This window comes from Patella vulgata, chromosome 1, assembly GCF_932274485.2.
Source record: "Patella vulgata chromosome 1, xgPatVulg1.2, whole genome shotgun sequence".
NCBI lineage: Eukaryota > Metazoa > Mollusca > Gastropoda > Patellidae > Patella > Patella vulgata.
In genome coordinates, this window is record NC_065879.2 from 80,580,967 (window position 1) to 80,596,214 (window position 15,248).

Below are 15,248 nucleotides of genomic sequence, written 5' to 3' on the forward strand. Positions count from 1 at the left end.
TTCCCTGTATGGATCCTTCTTGTTAGTGCTGCAGGACGGAGGACCTCCCAAGGGCCACTGTATAGTCAGTCGTTCATATGGGACGAAAGACTGAGGTCCCCACATGCATGTAAAATAACCATTGAGAGTTGGAATGTGAAATAAGAAAAAGTGAGAAAGAAATTGGGTTTATCTGGATCAAAGATATTTCTCATGAACAGTGACTGAATGTTGAGTAAATTCTTAACTTAAGCCTGAGAATGCTTTGTGAACTTGTGGCCAATAGATGTGAAATAAGAGTAGGCTGTCGTGGACAGATGTCTGTACTGTAGGACTTTATTTCATCTCTTTTTAGTGTATATATTTCATTTCATTTTCTAATAAATTAATACAACTGTGACAGCTGTTACAGTTATGTATGTTCATAGCGTGTATGGCAATAAAGAATCTATATCTACTGTATGCATGAATATGGAATGAATTACATGTATAGTTAAAGTCCTACCGTTCTGCAGTGACTGTGATAATTTGTGAGGTAAAACTCCTGTCCTACCTTTCTGCACTGACTGGGATAATGTGTTACGTAAAGCCCCTGTCCTACCTTTCTGCACTGACTGGGACAATATGTTACGTAAAGCTCCTGCCCTACCTTTCTGCACTGATTGGGACAATGTGTTACGTAAAGGAACCTTGACTGTCAACATTGGGTGAGTTATAGCCAGTGCCTTAAAGATACTTTCCCAGAAAAGTATTTATTGGATGGTTATTTCCAATAAAAGAATGGCAATTTTGGTATATACACCCAAATCTTAATAGAAAAATAATGGATTTCTTCAAAAACACCCATGTATGAGAAGGTGTCACTATTTTAAGGGCTGTCTGCTTGAGCAACATCAATGGTTGCATGCATAGGTTCTCTGAGCTGTTTGCAGAAATATATGGGCAGAAATAATCAGAAATTTACTTAGGCTTCGATATTTATGGTAAAAGGACAGCAATTAAAGAAAACATTTTCTTTAATATGCAATGGATTCTCCTCTGGCTTGGTGCCCGTTGCTAGTTACCATGACTACCAAGTCACATGACACAAACATTATGGTACTTCTTTTTATAGCTTGGGGTATTTTCTCTCAATCTGATTAAAATACAGATCTATATTTCGTTGACTTTTTTTTATACTTTCGACAGCCTACCCTACATGAAGATCTGACCAGTCGTCCTTTAAGGTCGCGTCAGGTGTCATACAAGGGTTTTTTGACCTTATTATGACGTCAGACATTGATTAATCAATCAGCGTTGACGTTCATAGTGGTTCACCCAAAGTTCTGTGCATCTCACACCAAAAATTTGTCAAAACCGTTTCATTGGCTAATCCCTCACATCATTTAGAACGTGATTTATATAACAACTCTTCCAGATCCTAATGTAGTAAACAAAAGTAAAACAAAATTTTGAACTATAAAAACGAAACAAAATAGGATCTGTGTTTTTATCAGATTGATTTTCTCTTGAGTTGATTACATTGTTTTAAGAGTGATTTGAAGCAAATGTTTAATAAATTAATAGTTTGAATATGTTTTTAATCTAAATATATCATCAAATCACCCCGTTTGTACATGGCACAATATCTTTAAGCAGGGGGTCATGGTGGCTAAGTGGGAAAGACGCTGGCTCGAGTGTTCGATCCTTGTTTGTATTGGCCAAGAAAGTTCATCCAGATTTTACGGTGTGGCTTCCCTTTGTCAGTGATGCAGGACGAAGGCTTGACAAGGACAGCTGTCTAGTCGTTCGGATGGTACGAAAAACCAAGGTCCCGTGTACACATTGGTGCGCACGTAAAAGATCCCTTGACAGTTGGAATTCGATATAAGAGTAGGCAGTAGTGCCGCTGTCCGGGCAAAATTTCCCTCAAAGCACACTGTATTATAGCGTATGCTCGTGTTCATTAGCCCAGATTGGAGCAGAACAGTAGGACGTTAAACACCATTTCACTTCATCTTTAAGCACTATAAACACAGTCTTCTACTTCAACGAAGACGTTCATATTTCATTTGGCAGATACATTTTATCTTATTAATATATAGCTCTTGGATGTTTAATCTCATTCTGAAAAGACGATAGTGCGATCAATAAACACTTGTCTAATTTGTTAATGAATTTACTACTTAGCAGTTCCACACACAAAGATATTTCTTTTGTTTCGAGTTTTGACACTATATGTTATTTTTTAAATAAATACATTTGTGAGTCTTTTCCAATACCTAGAAAAAATAATATCTTGACCTACAATATAATGGATTGGTTATGGCTTTATTTAACTAATAAGTTGCCGATTTGGATCTAGGGCAACCACTAGGGCAACACGCAGAGGACAGTATAAACACAATACAGATCATATTGTTTCCAAATCCACAGGAAAAAACAAATAATCCAGTATTAAAAGAATCTCATAATTGTCTGTGGCATATTGTATAGAATGAATGAAGAATGAATGAGAGAGAGAGAGAGAGTTTAATGTCCATTTGACACAAACTAGGTGGGACTAACATATGCTTCAATTTTATCGCGATAATTCGCTTGTGTGTAGAGGTCTTTAGCAGTGGGTGGAAACCAGAGGACCCGGAAGGTTGGTCACTCGACCCTACTCCTTGTCATGTACAACCGGGGAATTGAAACCATGCCACTTGACTCAATGACAGACCTTCTGGTACAGTGCGCACACAGGGGCGTCGTGCAAAAATTTTTTTTAGGGGGGTCCAACTTTCTACAAGTGTGTTCATGGTAAATTAAATTTACTGGCTGCGGAGAGTGTTGGCGGTAGCGCCGCCCACATCGAATGCAGTAGGCATGAGCATGCAAGGGGGTTACGGGGGGGGGGGGAACTCCCCCGGAAAATTTTTAAAATTAGAAGCCGGGAAACGCCATTTCGATGGATTAGAGACAATAAAGTTATGATTGAAAAATGGTCGTTTTTTAAGTGATAATTGTAATTTATCACTCGAAAACTGAATTATATTTTATTCATCTCAACTTCGATTTAATTATTGAATGGACATTTCGAACAACTTCATGCATGGTCAAATACGTATTTAGATGTATTTGTATTTTAAATAAAAAATACTTTCAATCTTTATTTTTGACACCCGTATATGGATATTTTATCAAATACAACATACAATCATAAATAGGGATTTACACAACAAGCACAAAATCAACTCTGTACGTAAACCCCCGGATGGCTTGGATTCGGCTTGGATTTAAACAGGATTTCATTGATTGATTAAATTTTTAAATGGCGACGTGAGCAGAGATTAAACGTTACGTTGACGTCATACTCCCGGAAATTTTAGATCGAGGCTAAATGATAGAGTGTACGAAGCGAGTTATATAGAAATATAGCTCTATGGCGAGGCCTTAAAAAATGATATCTAAACTAAAGTGCAATAACCTAAACACGGATAATGACAAATTATACAATTCCTGGAGACCATGTGATGACTAAAATAGAAGGACAGGTCTTCTGTCTTAATAATATCAATAACCAGCGGCTGCCAGGCAGGATACGCCCACATTTTCGAGAGATGGATAGAGAACAAGCTAAAAAGAAAGTGATTTTTCGTACAATCAGAGGCCATAATTCAGGAAGTTACGTTCCGATATGCGCGAATATCGAAAGGAACCGAGATCTTTGGGTTATAAACTTACATTTCAAGTTTCAACAAAATCAGATTGTGACCTCTATATAGGGTTCACAACCTTGATATACCTTATTTTTAAGCTATTTGAGAATGAAGGGCGGCCATTTTGTCAGTCAGTTTTGGGCCGATTCTCACGAAATTCGAACTTAACCGTCCTTAGGGTGTAACAGTGTTATAATAATACGTTTTTTTAAATCGGATAAAAATTATGACCTCTATAGGGTCCACAAGCTAAAAACACGATTTTTCGTACAATCAGGGGCCATAATTCAGGAAGTTACGGTCCGATATGCGCGAAAATCGAGAGGAACCATGATCTTTGGGTTATAAACTTACATTTCAAGTTTCAAAAACATCGGATAAAAATTATGACCTCTATAGGGTCCACAACCTTGATATACATGTACCATATTTTTACGCTATTTGAGAACGAGGGGCGGCCAATTTGTCTGTCAGTTTTGGGCCGATTTTCATGAAATTCGAACTCAGTCGTCCTTAGGGTGTAACGGTGATATAATAATACGTTTTTTTAAATCGGTTAAAAATTATGACCTTTATAGGGTCCACAAGCTAAAAACGCAATTTTTCGTACAATCAGCAGCCATAATTCAGGAAGTTACGGTCCGATATGCGCGAATATCGAAAGGACCCGAGATCTTTGGGATATAAACATACATTTCAAGTTTCAACAAAATCAGATAAAAATTGTGACCTCTATAGGGCCCACAACCTTGATATACCATATTTTTACGCTTTTTGAAAACCAACGGCGGCCATTTTGTCTGTCAGTTTTGGGCCGATTTTCACGAGAATTTGGGGGGGCCTGGGGCCCAAATGGGCACGACGCCACTGTGCGCACAGCTAACCATTTCGTCATCCAACCCCCAGATGAATGAATGAATGAATAAATGAATGAAATGGAGTGTCATGGCACATCTGGGCATATTCTACAAAGTGAACAAGGGCAATAACTGAACAATGCATATCAATATTGGTCTAAGGCATAAACTGTATCAGGTTCTACTACTGATATTATTATCCTGCCTTCAGTAGCCCGGTTGGTGAAGAAATGAAATGAAATGGGTTTAACGCCCTACTTTTTGCACTGACTGCAATGAGCTAACGAAGATGTCGTGGCGCAAAAAAAAAAATAGGAAATGAAATGTTGTTCAAAATCTTACTTTTTTGCACGAACTGGGAAATGGATTTTAGTGTTCAACTTTTACCAGGAAAATGAAGTTAGCATGTGGCGCAGTGTTCTTTGGGAGAAATTTTTAACCTGTTCAGACGCTTAAGTCAAGGTTTCTTTTACTTGCCTTGGTTATCATTCCCACTCCAATGACTAGATGATTGATATTACTCACTGAGTCACTGCAGCTCTCCTTATTGTTATTACTTACTGAGTCACTGCAGCTCTCCTTATTAAAACAGATCAGTTACAATTTAATATCGGAGAGGTTACATCAACCTACAGTACAGATTTGGTCCATGGCCAAACAAAACATGTCTAACAAACTATGAAAACATTGCTTTATGAACCCAGAGATATCCCAATAAAAGTTTTTGCTTTGTTTTTAGGATTTTAATTTGATTTGAGGGACTCATATTTCTACAGATAAAATATGAGTCACTTCCTCTAATTCTGATTCAGTCTCATTAAAGCTGAGCACAGTTTATATAAAATAAATAAAATCCTGTAAGTGCAGTCACCGTAACCTGGGTATCATTTAATCTTGGGTACATGTATCTAGCACTATCACTATCTGTGTATCTTCAAATTTACCATAAAAACTGTGTTCTGTTAAATTTTATACTATTACTTGTGTCCAGTTTATAGCTGACCATTCAATTTTGATTATGAGTGTCCAATTTACAAGTATTACAAGCACCAGCGTGGTCCTGTATTCGATCCCGGTGTTCGTCAAGAAAATAATTGTGATTTCTGGTGAACCTTCCCCCTTATTCCTTATTAGTGGTGCAGGAGAGAGAGAGAGAGAGAGAGAGAGAGAGAGAGAGAGGTTTAACGTCCACTCGACACCAACTAGGTCATTTTGGGACTAACATATGGTTCAATTTTATTTCATTAATTTGCTTGTGCGTAGGGGTCTTTAGCAGTGGGAGGAAACCGGAGAACCCGGAGAAAACCCATGAGGTTGGACAGGCGACCCTACTCCTTGTCACGTACAACCGGGGAATCGAAACCATACCAAGGTACTAACCATATTGGTATGCACTTAAAAAGAACCTCTGACAGTTGGAATTCGTAGAGTTAAAATAAGCTGTAGTAACACACTAACACTATTTATATTTTGCATGGAATAACAATGACAGACTTTATGATACAGCGCACATGTGCTTACCATTCAACCATCCAACCCCCCTAGTGGTGCAGGACAAAGGGCCTGGCAAGGACAATGTCTCATCGTTTGGATGTGTAAAAAAAAAACCTTGATAGTTGAAATTCAATTGCTGTCCGGGGAAAATTTCCCTCAAAGCACATTGTATGACGTACATGTATGCTTGCCCGGCTGGTGTAGAACGGTAGGATGTTAAATCCCCATTTCATTCATTCATTCATTCATAAGAATTAACTGCTATGTGCTCTTGGTCTAAGCTCAGAAGAATATTTTCATGACATCACGGTCACCTCTAGAGCTATAATTGTCCATTGAAATGAGGAGCCACGGTGGCTAAGTGGGTAGGACGCTGGCTCACTAGACTGGAGGTCACGTGTTTGATCGCTGCATTGGCCGAGAAAGTTCATCGGGATTTACAGTGTGGTTTCCCCTTGTCAGTGGTGCAGGACGGAGGGCCTGACAAGGACAGCAGTCTAGTCATTCTGATGGCACAAAAAAACCGAGGACCCATGTATACATTGGCGTGCACATAAAAGATCCCCTGGCAGTTGGAATTTCGATATAAGAGTAGGCCATAGTACTGCTGCTTGGGCAAAATTTCCCTTATACATGTAGCACACGGGCATATGACCATTTTCATTAGCCCAGTTGGAGCAGAACAGTAGGACGTTAAACCTCATTTCCATTGAAATGATAAAATACAGGATTTTATTTATACTGACGAATGAAGCATTTCCTTCAAGATAAAATATATCATCAATTGTTTTGCTAGGTTTACAAACGGCTATAACATGTGTTACAACTACTCAAGAGCAATGTAAATAAATGTTTTATTTATTTTGGTTGCATTGTATACTTTGTGTGCACACTCAAAATTTGGTTTTATTGCATTGGTTTTCTTTCCTTCTTTTATGCGGAATTTACAGTATGCTTGCAGACATGGATCTTTATTTCAAAATATCTTTTAACTGATTAATATATCATGGATATGGACAGTCTATTTAAAGTTGGAGCTGGGGTGGTTCAGTGAGTAGGATATTAAACTTAAACCCATTTCATTTCAAATCCGAATTCCCAGTCTAAAATAAACCTTGATGGAAAAATAAATACCATACCGTTATAGGTCTATAGAATTTGAAAAAAAAACAAAAACCATTGCAAATCCAAATTCCCAGTGTATGGGGAAATAAATACTATAGGTCTGCAGAATTTGATAAAAAAAATCACTGCAAATTCAAATTCCCAGTCTAAAATAACTTTGATGGAAAACTAAATACCATAGGTCTACAGATTTTGAAAAAAAACCATTGCAAATCCAAATTCCCAGTGTATGGGGAAATAAATACCATAGGTCTGCAGAATTTCATAAAACAAAACTTATCTATATCTGAAGAGCACAGGCTATATTGTTATTTGTAATCCATGTGGCACAGTCTGTCAATCTCATTATTGGATAATCAGACTCAATCAGATCAAAATTAATTGTATTTTCATGTATAACACCATTATTATTCCACTGACATTAAAAATCAATAAATATCTGATTTCAATTCATAGCCTAAAGCTGAGTAACGAAGCCCCATGATACCATCACAAGTTATTTGTTAATACAAGCAATTTATGCCATCTTATTGACAGCTCTTGATGACAGGAAGTCGACACTTGGTTTTTCCCCTGATAATTTCCTGGATAAGAACCATAAAAAGGTGTAATATTATGACTTCCAGCATTGTTCAAGCCATATAAATTACTTCATTAGACACAAGACTGGAAATTGATATCATAGATAAAATATTTCTATTGTCAAGAGATTTCATACATATTTACATCAGCTGTCAAAGGCAGAGAGATAGAGAGAGAGATGGCCATCCACCTCTCAACACAAACCAGATCATTTCGGGACTAACATATGGTTCAATTTTATTTCATTGATTTGCTTGTGCGTTGGGGTCTTTAGCAGTGGGAGGAAAGCCAAGCACCTGGAGAAGACCCACGAGGTTGGACAGACGACCTTATTCCTTGTCATGCACAACCGGGGAATCGAGGCCACGCCACTTGACTCGGTAACAGACCTTTTGATGCAATGTGCACCCCTTCACTTAACCATTCGCCCCCCCCCCCACCACGAACTAGGCCATTTTGGGACTAACATATTGTTCAGTTCTTATCCCAATAATTCACTTACATTATGGGTAACAAAATCACAGAAACAAGTGAAAATTCATGAGGTTGGAGAGAGAGAGAGAGAAATGGGGTTTAACGTCCACTCGACACAACTAGGTCATTTCGGGACTAACATATGGTTTTTAATTATATTTCAATAATTCGCTTGCGCATAGGGGTCTTTAGCAGTGGGAGGAAGCCGGAGGACCCGGAGAAAACCCACGAGGTTGGACAGTCACGAGGTTGGACAGGCGACCCTCGTTCTTGTCACGTACAAGCAGGGAATCGAAAGAAAGAGATAAAGTATAAACAAATAAGATATAACTATAGCGGGGGGAATCAAAACCATGCCACTTGATTCAACAACAGACCATTTGAGAGAGATGAAATGGTGTTAAACGTCCACTCGACACAAACTATGTCATTTCGGAACTAACATATGGTTTAATTTTATTTCTATAATTCGCTTGCGCGTAGGGGTCTTTAGCAGTGGGAGGAAACCGGAGAAAACCCATAGGGTTGGACAGGCGACTCTACTCCTTGTCATGTACAACTGGGGAATCGAAACCACTTTCGATGGCCTCATCAGAGGTCATACAAGCGGCTTTTGACCCTATGACGTCAGATATTTGATTAACCAATCACTGTTGATGTTTCTAGTGGGTTACCCACAGTTTCATGTACCTAATGCCAAAAACTTGTCGTATCAGATGGTTTCGTTGGTTAATCCCTCACATTATCCAGAACACAGGTTCCAGATCCTAGTTTAGTACAGACAAGTAAAACGAAATTTTGACCTATAAAAAATGAAACGAAAACATGATAAGTTGTATTTTCAAGAACTATGGCTTGCAAGCACAGAGAATATATAACATAAAGAAACTGATATCAGACAATGTCTGAGTCTTATCATTCTACAGAAAGCGATCCATCTATTTCATACTTCAAGAATAGATCTCTGCCTGAATGGCCGCCATATCCAAAAATAAGTATACTGTTTTGTAATGTGGTACTACTCTGTTTCACATCTTTCATATGCACAAAGACTAAATAATCTTTTTCAATTCCATTTAATGGAAGCTGAATAAGTTATACTTCTCAAAATTCTCGAAATATACTTAGTGTTTCGACTAAAATCATTGATTTAGGACATAAAATGTCGGTCAACTAGCTTAGTGTCTGTTCTCAATTGTAGACAGATCTGACAAGGTTTAAGATTAGTATGGTATAAGGTCAATCACTGTAAAATTGATATCGTTAACCCATCAACAAATAACTTTATACAAATGAAATATTTGCCACAAACAGATCAAAGTCATCAGTTAGATACATATAATATTTATTCGGTAGTTAAAATTGTTAGTAATCAGGCAGTATTAACTTTTATAAATGAAAATATACAACATTACCAGATCAAAGTCATTATTTATGTACATATAACGTTTATTAGTTTGTTTAAGGAGCTAAATCGCTAACATTTGGGACCTAGAAATTGACACAAGTGGGTCACAATTCATATAATACTGTAATATGATTGTATATAAACTGATATACATTCAATGGTTTCCGTTTTTACTCTAATTTCAAATCATTTATGTTTCGAGAAATAAGCCTGCAGTCTCAATCGAATGCAAATTTCTAGCGCCTGGTTATTCCAGTCTACATACGCCGTTTGGTTTGGTGCAATATGTCTAGCCTCGTTCCTCGAGTCTCTTGCTAGAACTGTGGCTGAAACGCATTATGGTACACGATTCGTGTACCAATGGCAAAATGTTTATTTTGTCTTAAATATTGGATATCAGAAGCCCATCTTTTTCCGGTCTTATATTGTCCCCCACCTTTCGAAGAAAGCAGGGGACTATTAAAATGAGTTCGTCCGTCTGTCTGTCCGTCTGTCTGTCCGTCTGTCCGTCTGTCTGTCCGTCACACTTTTTGGGACACAATAACTCTCTTCCTAATTGAGCTAGAATGTTCAAACTTGGTGTATGTGTTTATTAGGTCAATGCCTTGATGGAGTTCGAAGATGAGCATTTTCCGCTTAGGGTAAGCAGAGATAAGCAATTTGATTGGTTGATGCTTTGGGACACGATAACTCTCTTCCTAATTGGGCTAGAATGTTCAAACTTGGTGTATGTGTTGATTAGGTCAATGCCTTGATGGAGTTCGAAGATGAGCATTTTCCGCTTAGGGTAAGCAGAGATAAGCAATTTGATTGGTTGATGCTTTGGGACACGATAACTTTTAATTGAGCTAGAATGTTCAAACTTGGTGTATGTGTTTATTAGGTCAATGCCTTGATGGAGTTCGAAGATGAGCATTTTCCGCTTAGGGTAAGCAGAGATAAGCAATTTGATTGGTTGATACTTTGGGGCACGATAACTCTCTTCCTAATTGAGCTAGAATGTTCAAACTTGGTGTATGTGTTGATTAGGTCAATGCCTTGATGGAGTTCGAAGATGAGCATTTTCCGCTTAGGGTAAGCAGAGATAAGCAATTTGATTGGTTGATGCTTTGGGACACGATAACTTTAGTTTTAATTAAGTGAGATTGATGAAACTTGGTGTATAGTTTCATTACAGTAATACCTTGACTAAGTTTGATAATGAGCATTTTCTGCTCAGGGTAAGCAGAGCGATACGCAATTTGATTGGTCGAGACTTTGGAAAACAATAACTCTCCTACTTTGATTGTTAGACTATAAGTAAAGATATACTGTTTGATTGTTCAATACTTTGTAAAAGATAATTTGTGATAAATTTATATGTGTCCTCTAATTATTTTCCTATTTCGGCGGGGGACATCAGCCTCACTGTTGGCTTGTTATTAATCTTTGTATCGAGAATTTTGCAAAATGGTGTCCAAAAATTAAAGGAGACGGAACCCAAATTTCAAATTTTAGTTGGGGAGGCATTCGAGTTAAGGAGGCACAAACCTGCCATTAAATTTGGGATTGTTTATGGGGAACCAAAAGCATCACAATATTTCTAACAGGAAAAGAGATTATTGACACAAAAGCACACAATATGTTATTGTACATAGCAATCACCCAAATTATTTAAAGGGACCATCCCTGTGTACGTATGAAATTTAAGCGCTAAAATATAGAGCAATGGTGTATTTACCTTGTCCTAAAATTTCAGCTCAAAATATATATTGAGTCATTTGGACGTGAACGTAACTCTTTTAAGATTGCAGGTCATTTTATTTTGTTGGGTGACCTGATAATCTATTGCCGTTCCTCTAGAGTTCTATACAGTGCATCACTCACGTGCTCTACTTGATACTCGTTATTTTTATAAAATAAAAGTCTGGTTTTATCCAGACACCAGTCTCCATTTCCAGATGAAGACCGACGGGTTTAAGTTGTTTGAAAACGTATCACATATATTGAGTTAGTTGCTCGGCCCTAAGGTAGAGGATTTTAAGCGCTTGTAAAACAAAATTAAGCAGTTTTATTCTCCAATATATAATTGAGATTGGCCCTATAATACATGTACATGTAAAATAATGGGCTTACTATCAAGTAAAATGTTTGAATAATCTTCAAAAGGCATCATTTTGTTGATTAAGAAACCAACCAATCTTCAGAAGGCATCAATTTCCTTAGTACAGACAAATTGAACCCTTCTGAAGATTGATTGATTTCTTAATCAACAAGTAACGCTTAACCGTTTGTAATTTATTGATATATAAGGTTGGTTTATTACTTTATCGGAGCCACGGTGGCTAGGTGGTTAAGACACTGGCTCGCTAGCCTGGAGGTTGGGTGTTAGATCCCTGCATTGGCCGAGAAAGTTCATCTGGATTTTCCGACGTGGTTTCCCCTTGTCAGTGGTGGCGCAGAACGGAGGGCCTGACAAGGTCAGCTGTCTAGTCTTTCGGATGAGACGAAAAACCGAGATCCCGTGTATACATTGGAATGCATGTAAAAGATCCCTTGGCAGTTGGAATTCGATATAAGAGTAGGCGATAGTGCCGCTGCGCGGGCAAAATTTCCCTCATAGCACACTGTATGGCGTATGCCCGTCTTCATTAGCCCAGGTTAGGAGCAGAACAGTAGGACGTTAAACCCCATTTCATTTCATTTTATTACTTTATCAATCGGGTTTGTCAAACATTCACAGTTAAAACTGACTATAGTCAGCTGATTAAGATCCCTGGTTCAGTCGTCTTCAATATAAGGCTTGATCTTGCTTAACCTCTGTACATGTTATTAGTTAATGCCTTCATGTAATACCCTGCATTTTTTGGTGTAATTTCGATTGGGTACCCAACTTGAGAGCCTGTTAGATTTCTCGATCATCGCGAATACCAAAATGTTTCTCACTTTCTAGCTAAAGTGTCTACCTGTAATAATCAAGATGCGAAGTTCAAGATTCGTTCAATGTCAAGGTTTCTATGGAGGTTGCTATATTTGATTTGAGTGTGTTAGTGTCACAACCTCTGATTGGATGACACTGTTCCTGTGTCTGCAGTAATTAAAGAGAGAAAAATAGTTCGGAAATTTGAAAACTAATCTAGCAATATCCAGATATTGTAAAACTTGCAGTCATTGCTTTAGCCAGGAACATGGGGAACAGTGTGTTTGATGACTGTATTAAAGATACATTATGTAAGATTTAGATAAAGAGCTAGCCATTCTTGCTATTATAATAATTCGAAAATAAATAATGTAAAATGAATAATTTGAAAAATTCATTCAAATTATTCTATTGCAAGCGAAGATATTAGCCTTGGAAGGTTTGACAAGACCTGTGCACTAATTTCAACTACCGTACTGGTTATTTGAAGCTAAGTCTCTCTCCTCCATTTTTAGCTTAAATCAAAATATGGCTGAACTGTTCTAATCTATTTAATATCGGAGAAATCCGATGCCATCGAGAGTTGATTATGGCCTGGATAAGTTAATTAATGTCTAATTAATGATTTAGAAAACAGTTCAGGCCTAAAGAAAGACCTGCAATAGGCAGATTTAGCTCTTGCATAATGTATGTTTAAGAATTGGTTGATCCAGGGGTACAATGTCTCACCCCTTTAATATACAATAATAAGACTAGATACTGTGTCATTTGTAAATGGAAGATTTCATTAAAATGAATTATGTAAGATAAAGAGCTGACCATTCTTGCTATAATACATGTAGTTCAAAAATAGATAATTCAAAAATGCATCTCATATTGTTTTCATCTGCCTATCTGCAATAGCTCAGTTGGTTCAGAAAAGTAGGATGTTAATTTACCCATTTCATTTTAACTCATGACAGAATTATATGGATTACAAAGTTACTTGATAGATTTATTTCTCTCGTCTTTATCAAGAAAGGATTTCCTTTCATCTGCCCATCATCAATAGCCCATCAGAGAAGCAGAATGTCAAACCCCATTTCATTTGTTTTCAGTTCCTTTCATCTGCTATTGACATCGGGTAAAGATAACATTAAGCTGTTGTTGAGGTTTAAGGAGCGTAGTTTGTGTGATTGTGAGAAATCAACCACTTAATTAAAATGTAAAATACATGTAGCAATTAAAGGGCAGAAATGTTTCTAACACACTAGAAGCCATCTTAAAAATCAATGAAATGTCTGATATCAAATGACTGCTTTTCATTCAAAAATCAATAATTTTTTAGTCTTGATAAAGCCAAGAAAATCATTTGAAGTAGTGAATGTATTGATGTCCTATTTATAGAAATGAAATGGGTTAACTTGCTGTGCATACTGAACTTAGACTGCCTGTCTACAGTTAGCTCCACTTGAGAACAGACATAAAGATAGTTGACAGACATTTTAAGTCCTAAATCAACGATTTTAGTCAAAAACACTTAAGTAAAGTTCGGGAAATTGGAGACAAATTTAATGAAATTGAATAGCTCTATTTATTCTTTGTGTGTATACCAGATGTGAAATGGAGTAGAACCACATTGTCATTAAAAAACAATGTACTAAGTTTTGGATATGGCGGCCATTAAGGACAGAGATTTATTCTTGCAGTATGAAGTATACCTAGATGGATCTCTGTGTGCAGAATGCTTGCTGTACTGTTCTGCACCGACTGGTCTAATAATAGAGAGTTTTTGCAACTTTATATATACATGTAAAGTAGATAAAGTACAAGCACTTTTATGTTTACGGTAGATAAATACATAAATAGATACAAAATACGTCCAGGTATAAGATTCATCACTTTACTTCATGCTGACGACATATTCATTAAATCTAATAAGCTAGCTGTCTGGCCTCAGATATTAATAATGGATACAAAAGATTAAATATTTACCATAAATACATTCGTAGAATAATAGATTTCCATGGCAATGGATTAAAGATAATATCAGGTAACATACAACAAAGGGTTATAAAATATTGTGTTCCTTCTATAATCTGACAATAGTACAATACAGGAGTAATGAGATGAAATAAATGTCCATTGAAATGAAATGAAATGGGGTTTAACATCCTACTGTTCTGCTCCTATACAGTGTGCTATGAGGGAAATTTTGCCGGGGCAGCGGCACCATCACCTACTCTTATATCGAATTCCAACTGCCAATGGATCTTTTACGTGCATTCCAATGTATACACGGGACCTCGGTTTTTCGTCTCATCCGAGGGACTAGACAGCTGTCCTTGTCAGGCCCTCCGTCATGCATCACTGATACAGTAAGGGGGAACCACGCCGGAAAATCTGAATGAACTTTCTCGGCCAATGCAGGGATCTAACACCCGACCTCCAGGCTTGCGACCCAGAATCTTACCCACTTGCCACGGGATCCCCTAAATGTCCATAGATCAATTATATCAATTATGTAATTTGGCTGTAGGCTTAATCTTTCATTAGGATTTATATCAATTCTTTTCTCTAATAAGCTGATAATAAAAACAAATTAATGAATTACAGGGTTCAAAATCTCCTTATACAGTGTCGAGGTAAAAACTCCAAAAACATTTATTAAACATGCATTATGCAAGAGCTAAATCTGATTATTGCAAGTCTTAATTTAGGCTTCAGATGTTATAGAAATTATAAATTAGATCTTTATTTAAACAACAAGA

The 15,248-nt window shown here is 37.2% G+C and overlaps 1 long non-coding RNA gene across 1 annotated transcript in view; it reads left to right on the forward strand.

Moving 5' to 3' along the window:
- LOC130013093 (uncharacterized) overlaps positions 1–15,248 on the forward strand; it is a 33,634-nt gene that overhangs the window by 14,812 nt on the left and 3,574 nt on the right. The gene's annotated exons all lie outside the window — the stretch shown is intronic.